Below are 15,864 nucleotides of genomic sequence, written 5' to 3' on the forward strand. Positions count from 1 at the left end.
CACGCTGTTTTTTGCTTACAAAGTTTCCTTTATGCAGCTGGCAGGAATGTGGAATTCCAGGCAGGTTCCTTGCTAGCAGCTTGATTATTCCTTAATTATCTGGGATATTTTATTTGGGAAATGAAGAGGGGGGAGTTTGATTCCTTCCCAGAACAGATTAGTGGGGTGGGGAGGAAATGGGGATTTTGAAGTAACCTTCCCCTGGAGTGGGGAGGGAATGGGGATTTTAGGCTTGCTGTCAAACATCAGCCATAATACTAATGATTGTTTTGAACAATATGCAGGTTGTATTACATGAATGGCTATTTTATATGTGAAATTATGACTGAAACCTATATAGGTTCACACTGTCAGGAAGTTTGTCCTTAGTTTTAGGTTGCTTCTCTCTTTGTTGAGTTTCCATCCATTGCTTCTTGTTTTGCCTTCTGGTGCTTTGGAAAATACTTTGCCCGCCCCCACCCCTTATTTCTAACAGCCCCTTAAAAGCCTGTTGCCTATCACACTCTTGGGCAAAGCATGTGAGCCATTTCCTCCTTTCAGTGGTCCATGAAAGTGCATCTATAGCAGAGGTCTCTAACCTTGGCCACTTTAAGACTTTAAGACAGCAAAGCTGGCTGAGGAATTCGGGGAGTTGAAGTCCATAAGTCTTAAAGTGGCCAAGTTTGGAGACCCCTGATCTATAGTATGTAGATAATAAAGTTGCAAAAAGGTGAACAACATTTTTGCAGAACTATAGATACGTTGAGGCTGGGTGTGACAAGCAATGGCTAGGAGGGGCCAGGCGAGGTATCCCTTGACATGAGAGACGTTGAGTTGGCCACACCTACCCAGTCATATGACCATCAAGCCACACCCACTGTCACATGACCATCAAGACACGCCCACAAAATAAGCCATGCCCACAGAACCGGTAGTAAAAAAATTTAGAACCCACCCCTGCTACAAGGTCTCCCTGTTTTCATCAGAATGACCAAAACAATGTCACACTACAATTTCCCCTGCTTTGGGGTGTCGTATGGTTGTGACATCATCATGTATATGGAAGAGTTTGCATCACAATGTCAGCACACTTTTTACATAACTCTAGCACCTGCTAAATAAGATAAGATAATTTTTATTGTCATATAAATCCTTCAATTCCCCACCATCCAGTCAGAACTGAAGAAGCTTCTTGGATAGGAAGTAAAATGTCTCCACGGAAAAACAAAGAAAGTCCAGTTACTTCTTGAAAAAACACCTTTGGGACTAGTACCTTGCTTTTTCCATAGATGTCACTGAGAGTTAATGTTTCAAGCTAACCAAGCAAACAATGGCAAACCCATTCTACAGCTATTCTCAGTTTCCTTTTCTCCCACTTCCTTCCCTTTTTTTAGATGATTGTCAAGGTAACCAAATTCTTCCTACTGTCCTAGGAATACGCACAGTTCTGCTGTTTTTTTTCTGTTACTTTTCATTTTGGGGGATAGAACAAGTGGGGGGGAAGTAAGTATGACCTGATGAGGGGTTTCACAAGGCTGTTTGTCAACAGTTTGATGGACAATAAAGTTTCTCGTGCTCTTTTGCTAAACCCTTAATAGAGAGAGGTAAAGGTAAAGGTAAAAGTTCCCCTTGCACATATGTGCTAGTTGGTCCCGACTCTAGCGGGTGGTGCTCATCTCCGTTTCAAAGCCAAAGAGCCAGCGCTGTCCAAAGACGTCTCCGTGGTCATATGGCCGGCATGACTAAACGCCAAAGGCGCATGTATTTTTCTACTTGCATTTTTTACATGCTTTCGAACTGCTAGGTTGGCAGAAACTGGGACAAGTAACGGGAGCTCACCCCGTTACGTGGCACTAGGATTTGAATCACTGAACTGCCGACCTTTCAATCGACAAGCTCAGCGTCTTAGCCACGTGAGCCACCGCGTCCTTTTTAACAGAGAGAGACCTGTTTGGGTGGGGGCTTGGTTGTGTTCAGATTAGTCTGAGTTGCAGGGGGATTTGAGCTGGTGAGCTGCACTGCTGCTGTTTGGCTTCGTGTTCGTGTTCGTGCTACATCTTCATAGTGGGTGTCAGTCTGCTGCATGTATGGATTGGAGGGGTTTGAAATGGCTAATGTTGCAGCTGCGGTCTGGCTTCTGGTCCTTAATCGTGCTTCATGATTTGGGTCTGCTTTCTGGGTGGATGTGTGGTGGTGACATCCTGTGTGGACCTTGTGAGTGTGGGTCTGGAGTCATTCCTCGTGTTAAGGACTCGTTTGTCAATAAGGGCGGGTTTCCAAATGGCTGGTAGGCAGGAGGTATCATCTCGTTTGTTCATGCTGTGTGGGCGTTTTTCTATCTCGATGGCTTCTCTGATTATTCTGTTGTTAAAGTGTTCAGTTTTGGCGATAGTTCTGGTCTTTTTAAAGTCAATATCGTGTCCTGTGGCTTTAAGGTGTTGGACCAGGGAAGAAGTTGGTTCCTCTTTTTTGACTGAGTTCTTGTGTTCTTCAATGCGTGCACTTATTCTTCTGTTGGTTTGTCCGATGTATGTGGTGGGGCAGGTGGTGCATGGGATTTCATATACTCCTTGATTTTCTAACTCAATTTTGTCTTTGGGGTTTCTTAGGATGGTGGATATTTTTTGGTTTGTGCAGAATGCTGTCTTGATGTTATGTTTGTGGAGGATCTTGCTGATTCTGTCTGTGGTGCCTTTTATATATGGGAGGAGGGCTGTGCCATTTTCTTGTTCTCTGTCTTGGGTTTTAGTGGAGGGTTCTTTTTGGATTAGTTTGGTAATCTTGTCATGTTGGAAGCTTTCTTCTTTCTGCATTTGTTGCAGAATGTGCCAAGATTTTAACTTTCAATTCTTGCTGCCTGGCATTGAGTACTCCTGGTGTTTCAATGATGGCTTCAGGCCCTTGCTGATCCTGTTTTTGCAAAATATCTACATTTTCTTCTAATTCAGGCTGTTCAGTTGCTCCAGATGTTATTGAAGTATTTTCTGCTGCTACTTCAACAGTCTGCTGTTCAGTCTGTGTTCCCATTTCACAATTTTTCTGTATTTCTTCCAGTTTCACTTCACTGAGCACTTTGTTCCGAGTGATGAATCTTTGCTGATTGGCTAATCGTAATTCAGTTATCCTTGAATCTGGGTATTCTTGTTTCCATAATTTGTACATCCTTTTTTGATAGCCTCGTTTTTCTGGTTCTGCTTTGTAGTAGCATTTCATTACATTGCAGTTCTCTGACATAGTGTGTCTCTGCCGCTTCTGAGGTTGTTCTGCTTCCAGTAGCTCTACAGGCCCATGCCCTGGTTGCTCAGCTATGGGACCCATGGCCTGTAGCCCACTTGTCGACGGATGGCCAGGTTCCCCAACACCTGACGCGGTCCTTGTTAACCCTGGCAACGACTGAGCCGGTATAGGCTTCGTTCGGTTGTGTTTCACCATGAATCATTGCATGAGTGGTTGGGTGCACTCAGTTCTGCTCCTCGGCCTAGACCTCTCTGGCATGGTTGGACCTGCTGGTAGTTTATACTACCGCCAGCACAGCTCTCAGCTTCATTGAAGCAGTTAAGCCCCCCACCACGTCAAGGTGGCACCCAGTGGGGGGGATGATGATGATGATGATGATGATCCCTTATGAACTCTTTCTATAAGGAAACTAGATTACAATTATATTTTTTTTTAAAAATAGCTATCACTGAAAACCAAAGTTTTTAGTGTGCTCTGAGACATGTTGTTTTATTGGGTGCTCAAACTCTAATGCATTAATTACTTCGTTACCATCTTTTCATGCGCTGAATTCTGAAGGAGAGAAAGCTCTTGCAAGTATCAGAAGTTTTGCTCATGATATAATATAAAAAAGACCCCCCCCAGTACATATTTGGATGAAATTGTCTTTTGAGACTTCTACCCCTTCATCATTCTTAATCTGTCTAACAGATTGGCAGCATAGATTAAATCATTGACTCAAAAGATGAAGAAACTGGATCCCAGTTGACAAACACTGTAAATTACAAGGTTGGAGTCCAAGTCTCATTGAGTAGTGATTTTCATGGAAAAGAAATGGGATTTCAGAGGATGAATTCAGGAATGGGCTCTCCAAGACCCAGAATTAAGGATTTGGAAAGCTCATAATGGCAATTACAAACTTGAGCACCACCTTATTTTAAAAGAAATCTCTTGGAACATTGACACAAAAATTTGACACACATACAGAGCGACACAAGATGTACTTCACTAGCACCATGCTTTATATCATCCAAAATCAGCTCAAAAAGTTGTTGTGGTAGAACAGCAATAGCAGTTAGACTTGTATACTGCTCCATAGTGCTTTAGTGCTTTACAGCATTCTCTGAGCAATTTAAAATGTCAGCACGTTGCCCCCAACAATCTGGATCCTCATTTTGCTGACGAAATGATAAAAGGCTGAGTCAATCTTGAGCCAATCAGGATCGAACTTCTGGCTGTGGGCAGAGTTAGCCTACAATACTGTATTCTAACCATTGTGCCACCATGGCTCCTATAATATATTTAAAAAGTATGTTCTTCTAAAAACTGTGATCAAGTAAATGAAAATTGGACCAGGGCTTATACTGATTTGCATATCTGGAATTTTAGATATATCAAATATATATATATATATATATATATATATATATATATATATATATATATATATATATATATATATATATATATATATATATATATATATATATATATATATATATATATATATATATATATATGCTACATAAAGATTTATAAGTAGAAAATCACTTCAACAGCTCATTAAAAATAAATCAGCCATGTGGATGAGAAATCTAATTTCTGCACAGATGACAAGCCTTTAAAAGCCCTGCACTGAACACTCACCAGAAAGCTGTGCCTTTAAATAACTCAAATATATAAATACATTTAACCCTAAATGTGTAGCAGAGCAATGAATCATGTGTGATTGAATGCAGAATAGAAAAATATGATAACGTCTGTTACCGTACCTTTACAGTGCATAATTTTTTCATTGTGTCAATGATTTATGTTCTGATGACTGATAATCCAGGAACAGGTTCCATATTTCTTATAAACTATTTTATACACACATACCCGCAGATACACAACACACACACAATTCTGTAAGGCAGTGGTGAAAGCTTCCCTGGTTTGCCACCAATTTGCTGCCTGTGCATGTGCGGTGCGCACCAAATGCATGCTGTGCATGCACATGGCAATTTGCGCCAAATGCACACTGTGTGCACGTGCATGAACAGTACTCACCAAACGCGCACTGCACGCGGCAAAAGGAGGTTTGGGAAGGTCAGTAGAACGGCGAGGGAGGGAACACGATTTAGATTCACTAGAAAGCAGGATTTTCTGCTTTCTAGCGATTTTAAATCGCGCGGCACAGCTGATCGTCGGAAATACCAGTTTGGAGGAACTGCTAGCTTTTTTTTACTATTGTTTCACCCGAACCAGTAGCTTTTATCACTACCAATTTGCCTGAACCGATGCAAACTGGTAGCATTTCACCACTGCTGTAAGGATTCAGGATGTTTTGTAAGAAAACGAATGGATGTACCAGATCTAAAAACCAGCATTTTTGGGGGAGGGTCATTCAACATTATTTCAAGTATTTCTTTAGGGTCACAGTCTCCCCTACTTTTTCCTATCTACAGGTGTTGTGCTTTTTTTTTTTTAAATGCAGTATAAGAGGGTTTTAGTTTAGGGAAGAAGGAAGAAAGAGAGGAAGAGAACCTTCTGGAACCCATACCACATCTCTGACATTAATACAATTGAATGAGTCCAGAAATATTTTACTGGAAGAGTTCTTCGCTCCTCCGAAAACAACAAGATACCTTATGCCATCAGGCTTGAAATCCTGGGATTAGAAAACTTAGAACTCTGCCAACTTCGATATGACCTGTGTTTAACACACAAAATCATCTATTGCAATATCCTTCCTGTAAAAGACTACTTCAGCTTCAATCGCAATAATACAAGAGCAAACAATAGATTCAAACTTAATGTCAACCGCTTCAAACTTGATTGCAGAAAATATGACTTCTGTAACAGAGTTGTTAACGCTTGGAGCTCATTACCTGACTCCATAGTCTCTACTCAAAATCCCAAAATCTTCAACCAAAAACTGTCTACTACTGACCTCACCCCATTCCTAAGAGGACTATAAGGGGCGTGCATAAGAGCACAAAAGTGCCTACCATTCCTGTCCAATTATTCCCTTCATTATATCATATTAAGATACCGTATATACTCGAATATAAGCCGATCCGAGTATAAGCCGAGGTCCCCAATTTTACCCCAAAAACTGGGGTAAACTGGGGACTCGAGTATAAGCCGAGGGTGGGAAATGAGGCACCTACCGGTTGGGGAAACCCTCCCTCCCTCAGCTGAGAAGGCTGGCGGCTCCCCCGCCCCGCCCTCTCACTGCACCGGCAGGGCTTCCCCGCGCCGTCCGGTAAAATGTGAAAAAAAGAAAAAAAAACAAAACTCGAGTATAAGCCGTATATACTCGAGTATAAGCCGAGGGGCTTAAAAAAAAAACAAAACTCGAGTATAAGCCGTATAGACCCGAGTATAAGCCGAGGGGACGTTTTTCAGCACAAAAAACGTGCTGAAAACTCGGCTTATACTCGAGTATATACGGTAACTGTTGCGTACTTTTACTTATATATTTTTTTTCTTTTATAATGTGTTGTTTTTTTATGTCGATGTTTGTGTATACTGTTGTGACAAAATGAAATAAAAGAAAAGAAAAGAAAGTGGAATGAGAATGACAATAGCAATTAGACTAAGAAAAAAAAAAACACTCTCTGAAAAAATCCTTCCCATTCCCACATTCTGAATAGAACATAGAACATAGAATAAGAGAGCTTTTCTGTTCTCTCCATAACAACTTTTTGAGATAAAATAATTTGAAAGATAAACTTTTAATCAAAATGTTTAATTAAATTATCTGCTTGGATCAAACATCTGAAAACTATCCTTTGTGCTGGATATAATAATAATAACTTAATATAATAATAACTTCTGTGTTTTTTCTCTACCTGTTCTCATTTAATTTCATGTAAGAAAATTTGCTTAAGACTTTTTTTTCCAAGATTCCCCCCCCCCAAATTTTTAAAATGAACTCACATCTGAGCTCATGAAGAAATCCATGAGATTTTTGAAGAAGACTATGCAAATTATCCCCAAATTACAGCTGTTGCTTTGCTCTGGGAACTAAACTCAGCTTTCTTTATGATTCCAGCTACAGATATAATATCCCACCATGTTCCCCAGTGACTTTCATGATGAAAAGGGTCACCCTTGTTAAAGCCAGGGCTGAAATCTAAATTTTTTTGCTACCTACTCTGTACTCTGTGGGTGTGGCTTGGTGGGTGGGTGTGTCTGTGACTGAGTGGCCGTGGCCAAGTCAATGTCATTCACAGCCATGCCCACTCAGTCACAACTCCCCCCACCAAGCCACGCCCACAGAACCCAGTAGGGGAAAAAATTCTTTTCCCTTTCCCTCGCCACCTGTTCTCCCTTCACCTAGGCCCCGGAGCCGCCACCTGCCTCAACGGGGATGGGGAATGTACCATTCCCCAACTCTGGCCTTTCTCCAGAGCTGCCACCCACTCACCGCCCGCTCCCCGCCTGGTCACCCTTCGCCTTTGGTCGGGCCGGGGCCCAGGGACGCCCCATTACCTGAGGCCCCGGAGTCACCCCCTGCTCGCCGCTTCCTCAACCGGGTCGGGGAATGCACCATTCCCCGACACCAGCCTTGTCCCAGAGCCGCCGCCCGCTCTTCCTTTGCCACGCGGCATATCCTTACTTTCTTCCAGCGGCTGGCTGCCGGGAAAGGCAAACATCCAAAAGTTACCGGAGTTCCTCTCCTTGAACATGCCGCCTTGTTTTATGTGCTAGCTGCGCAAGCGCACACCCACCTGCCGCTGATAAATAAATGAAATAAACGGGTGTGCGCTTGCACATTCGGTGCATGGAAAACGCAGCAATGGCAGCGGCAGATTCAAGGAGAGGGACTCTAACTTTTGGACTCTTGGCTTTCCTGCCAACCAGCCACTGGAAGAAAGTAAGTATATGCTGCGTGGCGAAGGAAGAGTGGGCGGCGGCTCCGGGACAAGGCTGGTGTTGGGGAATGGTGCGTTCCCTGACCTGGTTGAGGCAGGCGGCAAGCAGGGGGTGGTTCCGGAGTCTCAGGGGAATGAGGTATCCCTGGGCCCTGACCAAAGGCAAAGGGGGAACAGGCGGTGAGCGGGCAGCAAGTGGACGAAGGAAGAGCAAGTGGCAGCTCCGGGGAAAGGCTAGAGTTGGGGAATGGTGCATTCCCTGACCCGGTTGGGAAAGGCGGTGGCTCCGGGGCCTCGGGGAATGGGCCCCGGCCCCTGACCCGAGGGCGAGCAGGTGGCGAGTTGCCTTCCCGGTGTTCCGGTGTTATGAAGGCTGGACTGTGGGCCGTGGACTGATTCGGGGGCGTGGCCAGCCAGCGATTGCTACCGGATCAGTGAACCAGAACCAAACTCCGCTACCTACTCGCCCGATCCGGTCCGATCCGGTAGCATTTCATCCCTGGTTAAAGCCACACTCTAACATTGATCTTCCTTATGGATAAAGATGTTCATTGGCCCATTTTGAACTACTCAGGAGAACATCACTTGTCTCCTGAGGGTAACCAGCTGATTGGGCTTCATAAAAATTACAAGTCTGGTTAGGCTGGATCAATGCACAGGTAAAATTAAAGAATTAGAGTTGTTAAGGGCTGTTTGGGTCATAAAGTTCAAGCTTTTGCTCAGGGCTGCATTCCAGATAAAAGGATCCCTAAATGATGGCTATGCTGCCTTTACTTGAAGAGGAAGAGTCTAGAAAGTGTGCAGAGAAAAGCAACAAGATGATTAGGAGTCTGGAGGCTAAAACATATAAAGAACAGTTGCTGGAATTGGGTATGTCCAGTTTAATGAAAAGGACTAGGGGCAACATGATAGCAGCGTTCCAATATCTCAGGGGTTGCCACAAAGAAGAGGGAGTCAAGCTATTCTCCAAATCACCTGAAGGCAGGACAAGGAGCAATAGATGGAAACTAACCAAGGAGAGTAGCAGCCCTGAACCAAGAAGAAATTTCCTGACAGAACAATTAATCAGTGGAACAACTTTCCCCCAGAAGTTGTGAATGCTCCAACACTGGACATTTTAAAGAAGAGATTGGACTACCATTTGTCTGAAATGGTATAGGGCAGGAGTAGTCAACCTTTTTATACCTACCGCCCACTTTTGTATCTCTGTTAGTAGTAAAATTTTCTAACCGCCCACCAATTCCACAGAAATGGTGATTTATAAACTGAATCGTCATCTGCGCATGCCTCTCGCGCATCGTGGATTGGGTTTGGGGTGTGTGTTCCGGCTACCAGCTCTGCTTGTCTGTTACAGCTGGGTGATATGGAGGGAGATGTGTGAGCTATTCTGGGACTAGGCTCTTTTGTTTGTGGTCGCACTATAGCGCCATTTAGTTTCACTTACATAACGTAAACTAAACTTATGCGTGGGCGATACAAATAGTATATTTTCAGAAATTTAAATTGTCATGGGGGATTTTATGAAAATCTAATGAAAAGTTTTTAAATAATGCTATGAATTTTTTTTTAAAAAGTCAATTAAATTAAAAAAAGGAAAGTGTTTCAGTATCGGACAAAACCCTGCCGCCCACCATGAAAGCTGGAATGCCCACTAGTGGGTGGTAGGGACCAGGTAGACTACCACTGGTATAGGGTTTCAGGCCTGAGCAGGGGCTTGGACTAAAGACCTCCAAGGTCCCTTCCAACTCTGTTATTCTATTCTTAACTCCTAGAAACAACTAAGTAGAAATGACTGTACTTTGAAAATGCTTCTCCTAACATTCAACTGAAATTTGCAGTCCAAAGACATGTCTATTATTCCAGTGTACTTTGGGACAATACATGACGAGCTCTTGCCATTTTTATATGACAGTGCAGTTATTTGTGGAGGGCTATTTTATAATTATATAATTTTTCAGACTTGTTTTTGGATAACTTTATTAGATTTTTTTAAAAAAAGATAAAACTAATTTGATCTTGCAGATTATAACTGAAGTGGATGCTTCTTATTTATTATCCTGCCCTAATAACAAGTCTATTTGAGCTCTCTCAATCTGTAGAAAAATCTCCTGTGGTCAAATACCAGCTGATGTTGAAAAGCAGTCATATTCCTGAGTCATAAAGAAAGAAAAACAAAACAAAAAAAATCAGGATTAAAAAGAAGGCACAAAACAATTCCATAGGTAACCATTAGATGTACTCAACGGTATTATGATCATGTTGCATCAGCTATTAGAAATTTTATATGCTGTCCTCAAGCATGAAAAGTCACCAGAGGCAGTTTCTTAAAAAACCATAAAGAAACAACCTGGTACAATAAAATCCATCATAAAGCAGGCAGTGCAACAAACCAAGTGAGAAAAATGCTGATCCCTGAAAGCAAAGATGGATAAAGCAACCTTAGACACTGCTAGGGAAAAATTCCTTGAAGATGGGCTTCAGCACGAGTTTGAAAGCTCAGAAGACAAAACTTCTGATCTCAGGGCCTGCAACATTATCCTGGGACATGTATTTATGCATACTGGAATTCTACTTTCAGGTTATAGAGTATAATAACAGAATTGGTGAGCATGGCGAGTATCTCAGAAGGGACCCTCCCTAGTTTCTTGATCTGTAAAGGTAAGCAGGGAGAGATTCTGTTAATACAATCTTGCAATAAAATAGAATTAGTTCATCTGGTTGGCTTCTTTTAGAGACAGCCTCAGTTGATGCTCCCTCTCTGTTATGCCGCATATGTTGCAAGTGAGAGTGCCAATGAATATATCTTATTGTAACAAGCTAAACTATGTTTCTTATATTAAATTAGTTTATTAGAAAAATAGGAAGGAAAAGTATGAAGGCTTCGCCTATCAAATATTTGTATGTCCACCAAAGATCATTTGCATGGTCTTTATATATTTAAAATCAGAATTGATTCAACAGAGTATGACTTCCTATCTACTGGAGACTGATACCCCTTTTTTCAGGAAAAAAATTTATGAGATTTGCTGATCGTTAGAAGTGTAATTGAATACAACAAATATAGGACATGGTTTTGTTTAATAGGACAAAATTTATTTCAATTATTAATTTTACTTTAGAAAACTCACAGATTGCTGTTCATCCATTGTAAGTTAGATACTGGAAGAAAGAATGAATGCACACTTTTATGTTTATAAAAATTAAAAAAATTTTTTAAATGATATTCAAATCTTGGAAGGCTATTCATTATCAGTCTCTCATTCTCTTATCGTTTAATATTCAGCATCTATTTTATTACTAGAGATCTTGAACGATCCTTTAAAAATCTGGATGGCACATACTAGTGTATCCTTGAGTGTGTTTAATTTCTTATTTTTTTCTGTTGTAAATATGTAAAATACATGTTAAAACAATATGCCATAACTCTATTTATCAAAAAAGGACTTATTCAGAGATTGACAAACATATATCAATAATTCATTGATGCTGTTTAAGTATTGTATAATAATTACTACTACAACCTACAACCTACAACCTACTACTAGATAAAGTAGAAAAATGTGAGTTAGACAGCACCACCACCAGATGGATTTGTAACTGGCTGACCAACGGCACTCAACGTGTAGTCCTTAATGGAACTACATCTACATGGAGGGAAGTATGCAGTGGAGTACCCCAAGGCTCTGTTTTAGGCCCAGTACTCTTCAACATCTTCATCAATTACTTGGACAAGAGGATAGATGGGGAACTCATCAAATCTGCAGATGACACCAAGCTAGCAGGAATAGCCAACACTCCAGAAGATAGCCTCAAGATACAGAAGGATATTGACAGGCTTGAACATTGGGTGCTATCTAACAAAATGAAATTCAATGGTGAAAAAAGTAAGGTTCTACATTTAGGCAAAAAACTCAAAATGCACAGGTACCGTATATGTGATACCTTGCTCAATAGTATTAACTGTGAAAGGGATCTTGGAGTCCTAGTGGACAACCATTTAGATATGAGCCAGCAGTGTGCAGCAGCTGCCAAAAAAGCCAACACAGTTCTGGGCTGCATAAACAGAGGGATAGACTCAAGATCACATGAAGTGTTAATAACACTTGGTAAGGTTAATACCACTTGGTAAGGCCACAGCCGCCACACTTGGAATATTGCATTCAGTTTTTGTTGCTACGATGTAAAAAAGATATTGAGACTCTAGAAAGAGTGCAGAGAAGTGCAATGAAGATGATTAGGGGACTGGAGGCTAAAACATATGAAGAATGGTTGCAGGAACTCGGTATGTCTAGTTTAATGAAAAGAAGGACTAGGGACGACATGATAGCAGTGTTCCAATATCTCAGGGGTTGCCACAAAGAAGAGGGAGTCAAACTACACTTCAGAGCACCTAAGGGTAGAACAAGAAGCAATGGGTAGAAACTAATCAAGAAGAGAAGCAACTTAGAACTAAGGAGAAATTTCCTGACAGTTAGAACAATTAATAAATGGAACAACTTGCCTCCAGAAGTTGTAAATGCTCCAACACTGTAAGTTTTTAAGAAGATGTTGGATAACCATTTATCTGAAATGGTGTAAGATTTCCTGCCTGAAAAGGGGGTTGCACTAGAAGATCTCCAAGGTCCCTTCCAACTCTGTGGTTGTTGTTGTTGTTGTTATTTTATTTATTTACACAAAATGACAGTATACACAGCAAACGGGATAACTATGCTGGATTTCGTATCACAGATCACTAGTCGAACATTTCCCAAGCGTTTAGGACTGTGTGATGTATTGGCGAATTATGTGAGCAGATCCCAGTAAGGTGGCCTTCTGCAGCTGACCAAAGGTGATCTTGTCAGCGCCAATCGTTTTTAAGTGCTTGCCTAGGCCTTTAGGCACAGCTCCCAGTGTGCCAAGTACCACTGGAACCACCTGCACTGATTTATGCCAGAGTCTCTGCAATTCGATTCTCAAATCTTGATATCTGGTGACTTTTTCAAGTTGTTTCTCATCGATTCTGCTGTCACCAGGTATAGCAATGTCGACTATCCACACTTTTTTCTTTCCTACAATCGTGATATCTGGGGTATTGTGTTCCAAAACTTTATCAGTCTGCATTTGGAAATCCCACAGTAGTTTTGCATGCTCATTTTCAATCACTTTTTCAGGATGATGATGATGGTGATGATTATTACATGTAATATCCACATATTGCACAAAATGTTTTGTTCTTTTTATTTTTAAGATCAAAACTGAATAATTTTACATTCATTTGAGGTTCCTCAGGTAATTAATTGGTATCACCCAATCCCTCCACTTTCTTCTAAAAACCTCATTTTCAGTTCTCCAAAACCTCTAAGGTAGCGATGGCTAACCTTTTTCTCGTTGTGTGCCAAAAGCATGTGTGTGCGTGCATGACAGCATGCTCGTGTGCTGGCACCCATAATGCAATGTGCTGCCCCCCATGCACATGCGTGCACAAATCCCCACGCTCCGCCCACACCCCATGCATGCGTATGCGACTCCCCTCGCAACCCCTGCAACCCCCCCATGCATGCACAATTCCCCTGCACCCTGTTTTTGGCCTAGCAGGCCTCCCTGCAGCCTCCTGGGCCCAAAAACGACCATGGGGGAGGCGGGCCTCAACCCCCCCATGTCCTGTTTTGGGCCTAGCAGGCCTCCCTGCAGCGTCCTGGGCCCAAAAATGAGCTGTGGGGGAGGGCACACCGCATCCCCCCCCCATGCATGCGTACACAACCCCCACACTCCTGTGCATGTGTGCGACTCCCCCACTTGCATGCACGTGTCTCCCACATGTGCCCCATATGCATCCTGAAAATCAACTGGTTAGCGGGAGGTGCATGTGTATGCGTGGTGGAGCTAAGCTGAACGATGGCTTGTGTGCCCATAGAGAGGGCTCTGCATGCTAGCTGTGGCACACGTGTCATAGGTTCGCCATCACAGCTCTAAGGTATGTTACTTCAGAAATAGCAATAGAAACAAAATAAACAGAGACATTTCCCTGCCAACAAAAGTGCGTATAGTCAAGGCTATGGTTTTCCCAGTTGCAATATATGGCTGTGAAGGTTGGATCATAAGAAAGGCTGAGCGCCAAAGAATTGAGGCCTTTGAACTTTGGTGCTGGAGAAGACTCCTGCGAGTCCCTTGGACTGCAAGGCGAACAAACAAGTCAGTCCTAGAGGAGATCAATCCTGACTGCTCTTTAGAAGGCCAGATCCTGAAGATGAAACTGAAATACTTTGGCCACCTAATGAGAAAGAAGGACTCACTGGAGAAGAGCCTAATGCTGGGAAAGATTGACAGAAAAAGAAGAATGGGATGACAGAGAAAGAGGTGGCTGGATGGAGACACTGAAGCAGTAGGCATGAGTTTAAATGGACTCCAGAGGATGGTAGAGGACAGGAAAATCTGGAGGAACGTTGTCCATGGGGTCGTGATGGGTTGGATACGACTTCGCAACTAACAACAACAAAAACAGAACAAATTTGAAATGCTTAACAAAATGTCAAGAAGCACTTTGAAATAACTCAATCTCATCTTCAAGGGATACAAAACTTTTTAAAACTAATTTAGCAGTAAAATGAGGACCCAGATTGTTGGGGCTAATATGCTGACTCTTTAAACCACTTAGAGAGGGCTGTAAAGCGCTGTGAAGGAGTATATAAGTCTAAGTGCTATTGCTATTTACTTGTTCCAAAGAATAGCTGTGTGAGATTTGATTTAAGAAGAAAGAAGAAACAGAATTTATCAGCTATTTTAAAATTCTATCATATAATGTAAACTTTTTATGAGTGAGAGTGTCAAAACTATTGCCTATTTTATCTGTATATATTTTGAAGCATTTAGTGCAGGTATTGAAACTAATATCCAAATAAATGAGATTAGTAATGTTTGATAATTCAGTGGGATGAAGAAAGCCAAGTCCAGAGATCAAATGAATTCTGAAACCTTTTATTCCAATTAATAACCACCAAAGACAAGGGATAATAGAAAATTAAATCTTCACTTTCCAGTGAAGAATTTATATACTGTACAGTAGTACAAATCATAATGGGTGATCTGGAGAGAGATTTTTATGAAACTGTAGATATTTGCTTGAAATAATCATAAGGAATTTAAATAGGAAGTTCTCTTAAACATTGAATTCAGACCCATTACTATTGTTAGAAAATCTGTTTATTATATAGAAATGGTAGTGGAGGATTATTATATAGCCATATAGATTGGTAGCAGAGGATATTTATATAGCCATACAGATCAAATAAAATGTATGGTATAAAGTCATCATGGGTCTTGCTGCTTAATTGTTTTAACTGTCATAGGAAACTCCTCAGAACAAACAGAACCATAGGTTATAACCATAGATGCAAACTAAATACTGCCACCTACTGGCTAAATGATTCTGTAGCTGTTGCAATAGAAAATGCATTCTAGCGCAGAGGTCTTCAAACTTGGTAGTTTTAAGACTTGTGGACTTCAACTCCCAGAATTCTCCAGCCAACTACGTCTTAACATGTATTCCAACATTGGTGTAAATTGCATTACCCAACTTATCTATCGTAAGTTGTAAATTGCATGACAGTGTGATTTTATGATCTTTTTTTTGGAGTGGTTGTACAGCGACCATCGCAGTCATAAAGCGAATGTCACAGTTATAAAGCAAACACCACAGTCATAAAGTAAATGCCACCATTGTAAAGTGACCCCCATTGTTTGGTATGGGCCAGTTTTCCCCAAAATTGGAAATAAATGCTGATTTTTTTGCAAAAATGTTGTAAAACGCAGTCATGTGACCAAGGAATGC

Source organism: Ahaetulla prasina, chromosome 4, assembly GCF_028640845.1.
Source record: "Ahaetulla prasina isolate Xishuangbanna chromosome 4, ASM2864084v1, whole genome shotgun sequence".
Lineage (NCBI taxonomy): Eukaryota > Metazoa > Chordata > Lepidosauria > Squamata > Colubridae > Ahaetulla > Ahaetulla prasina.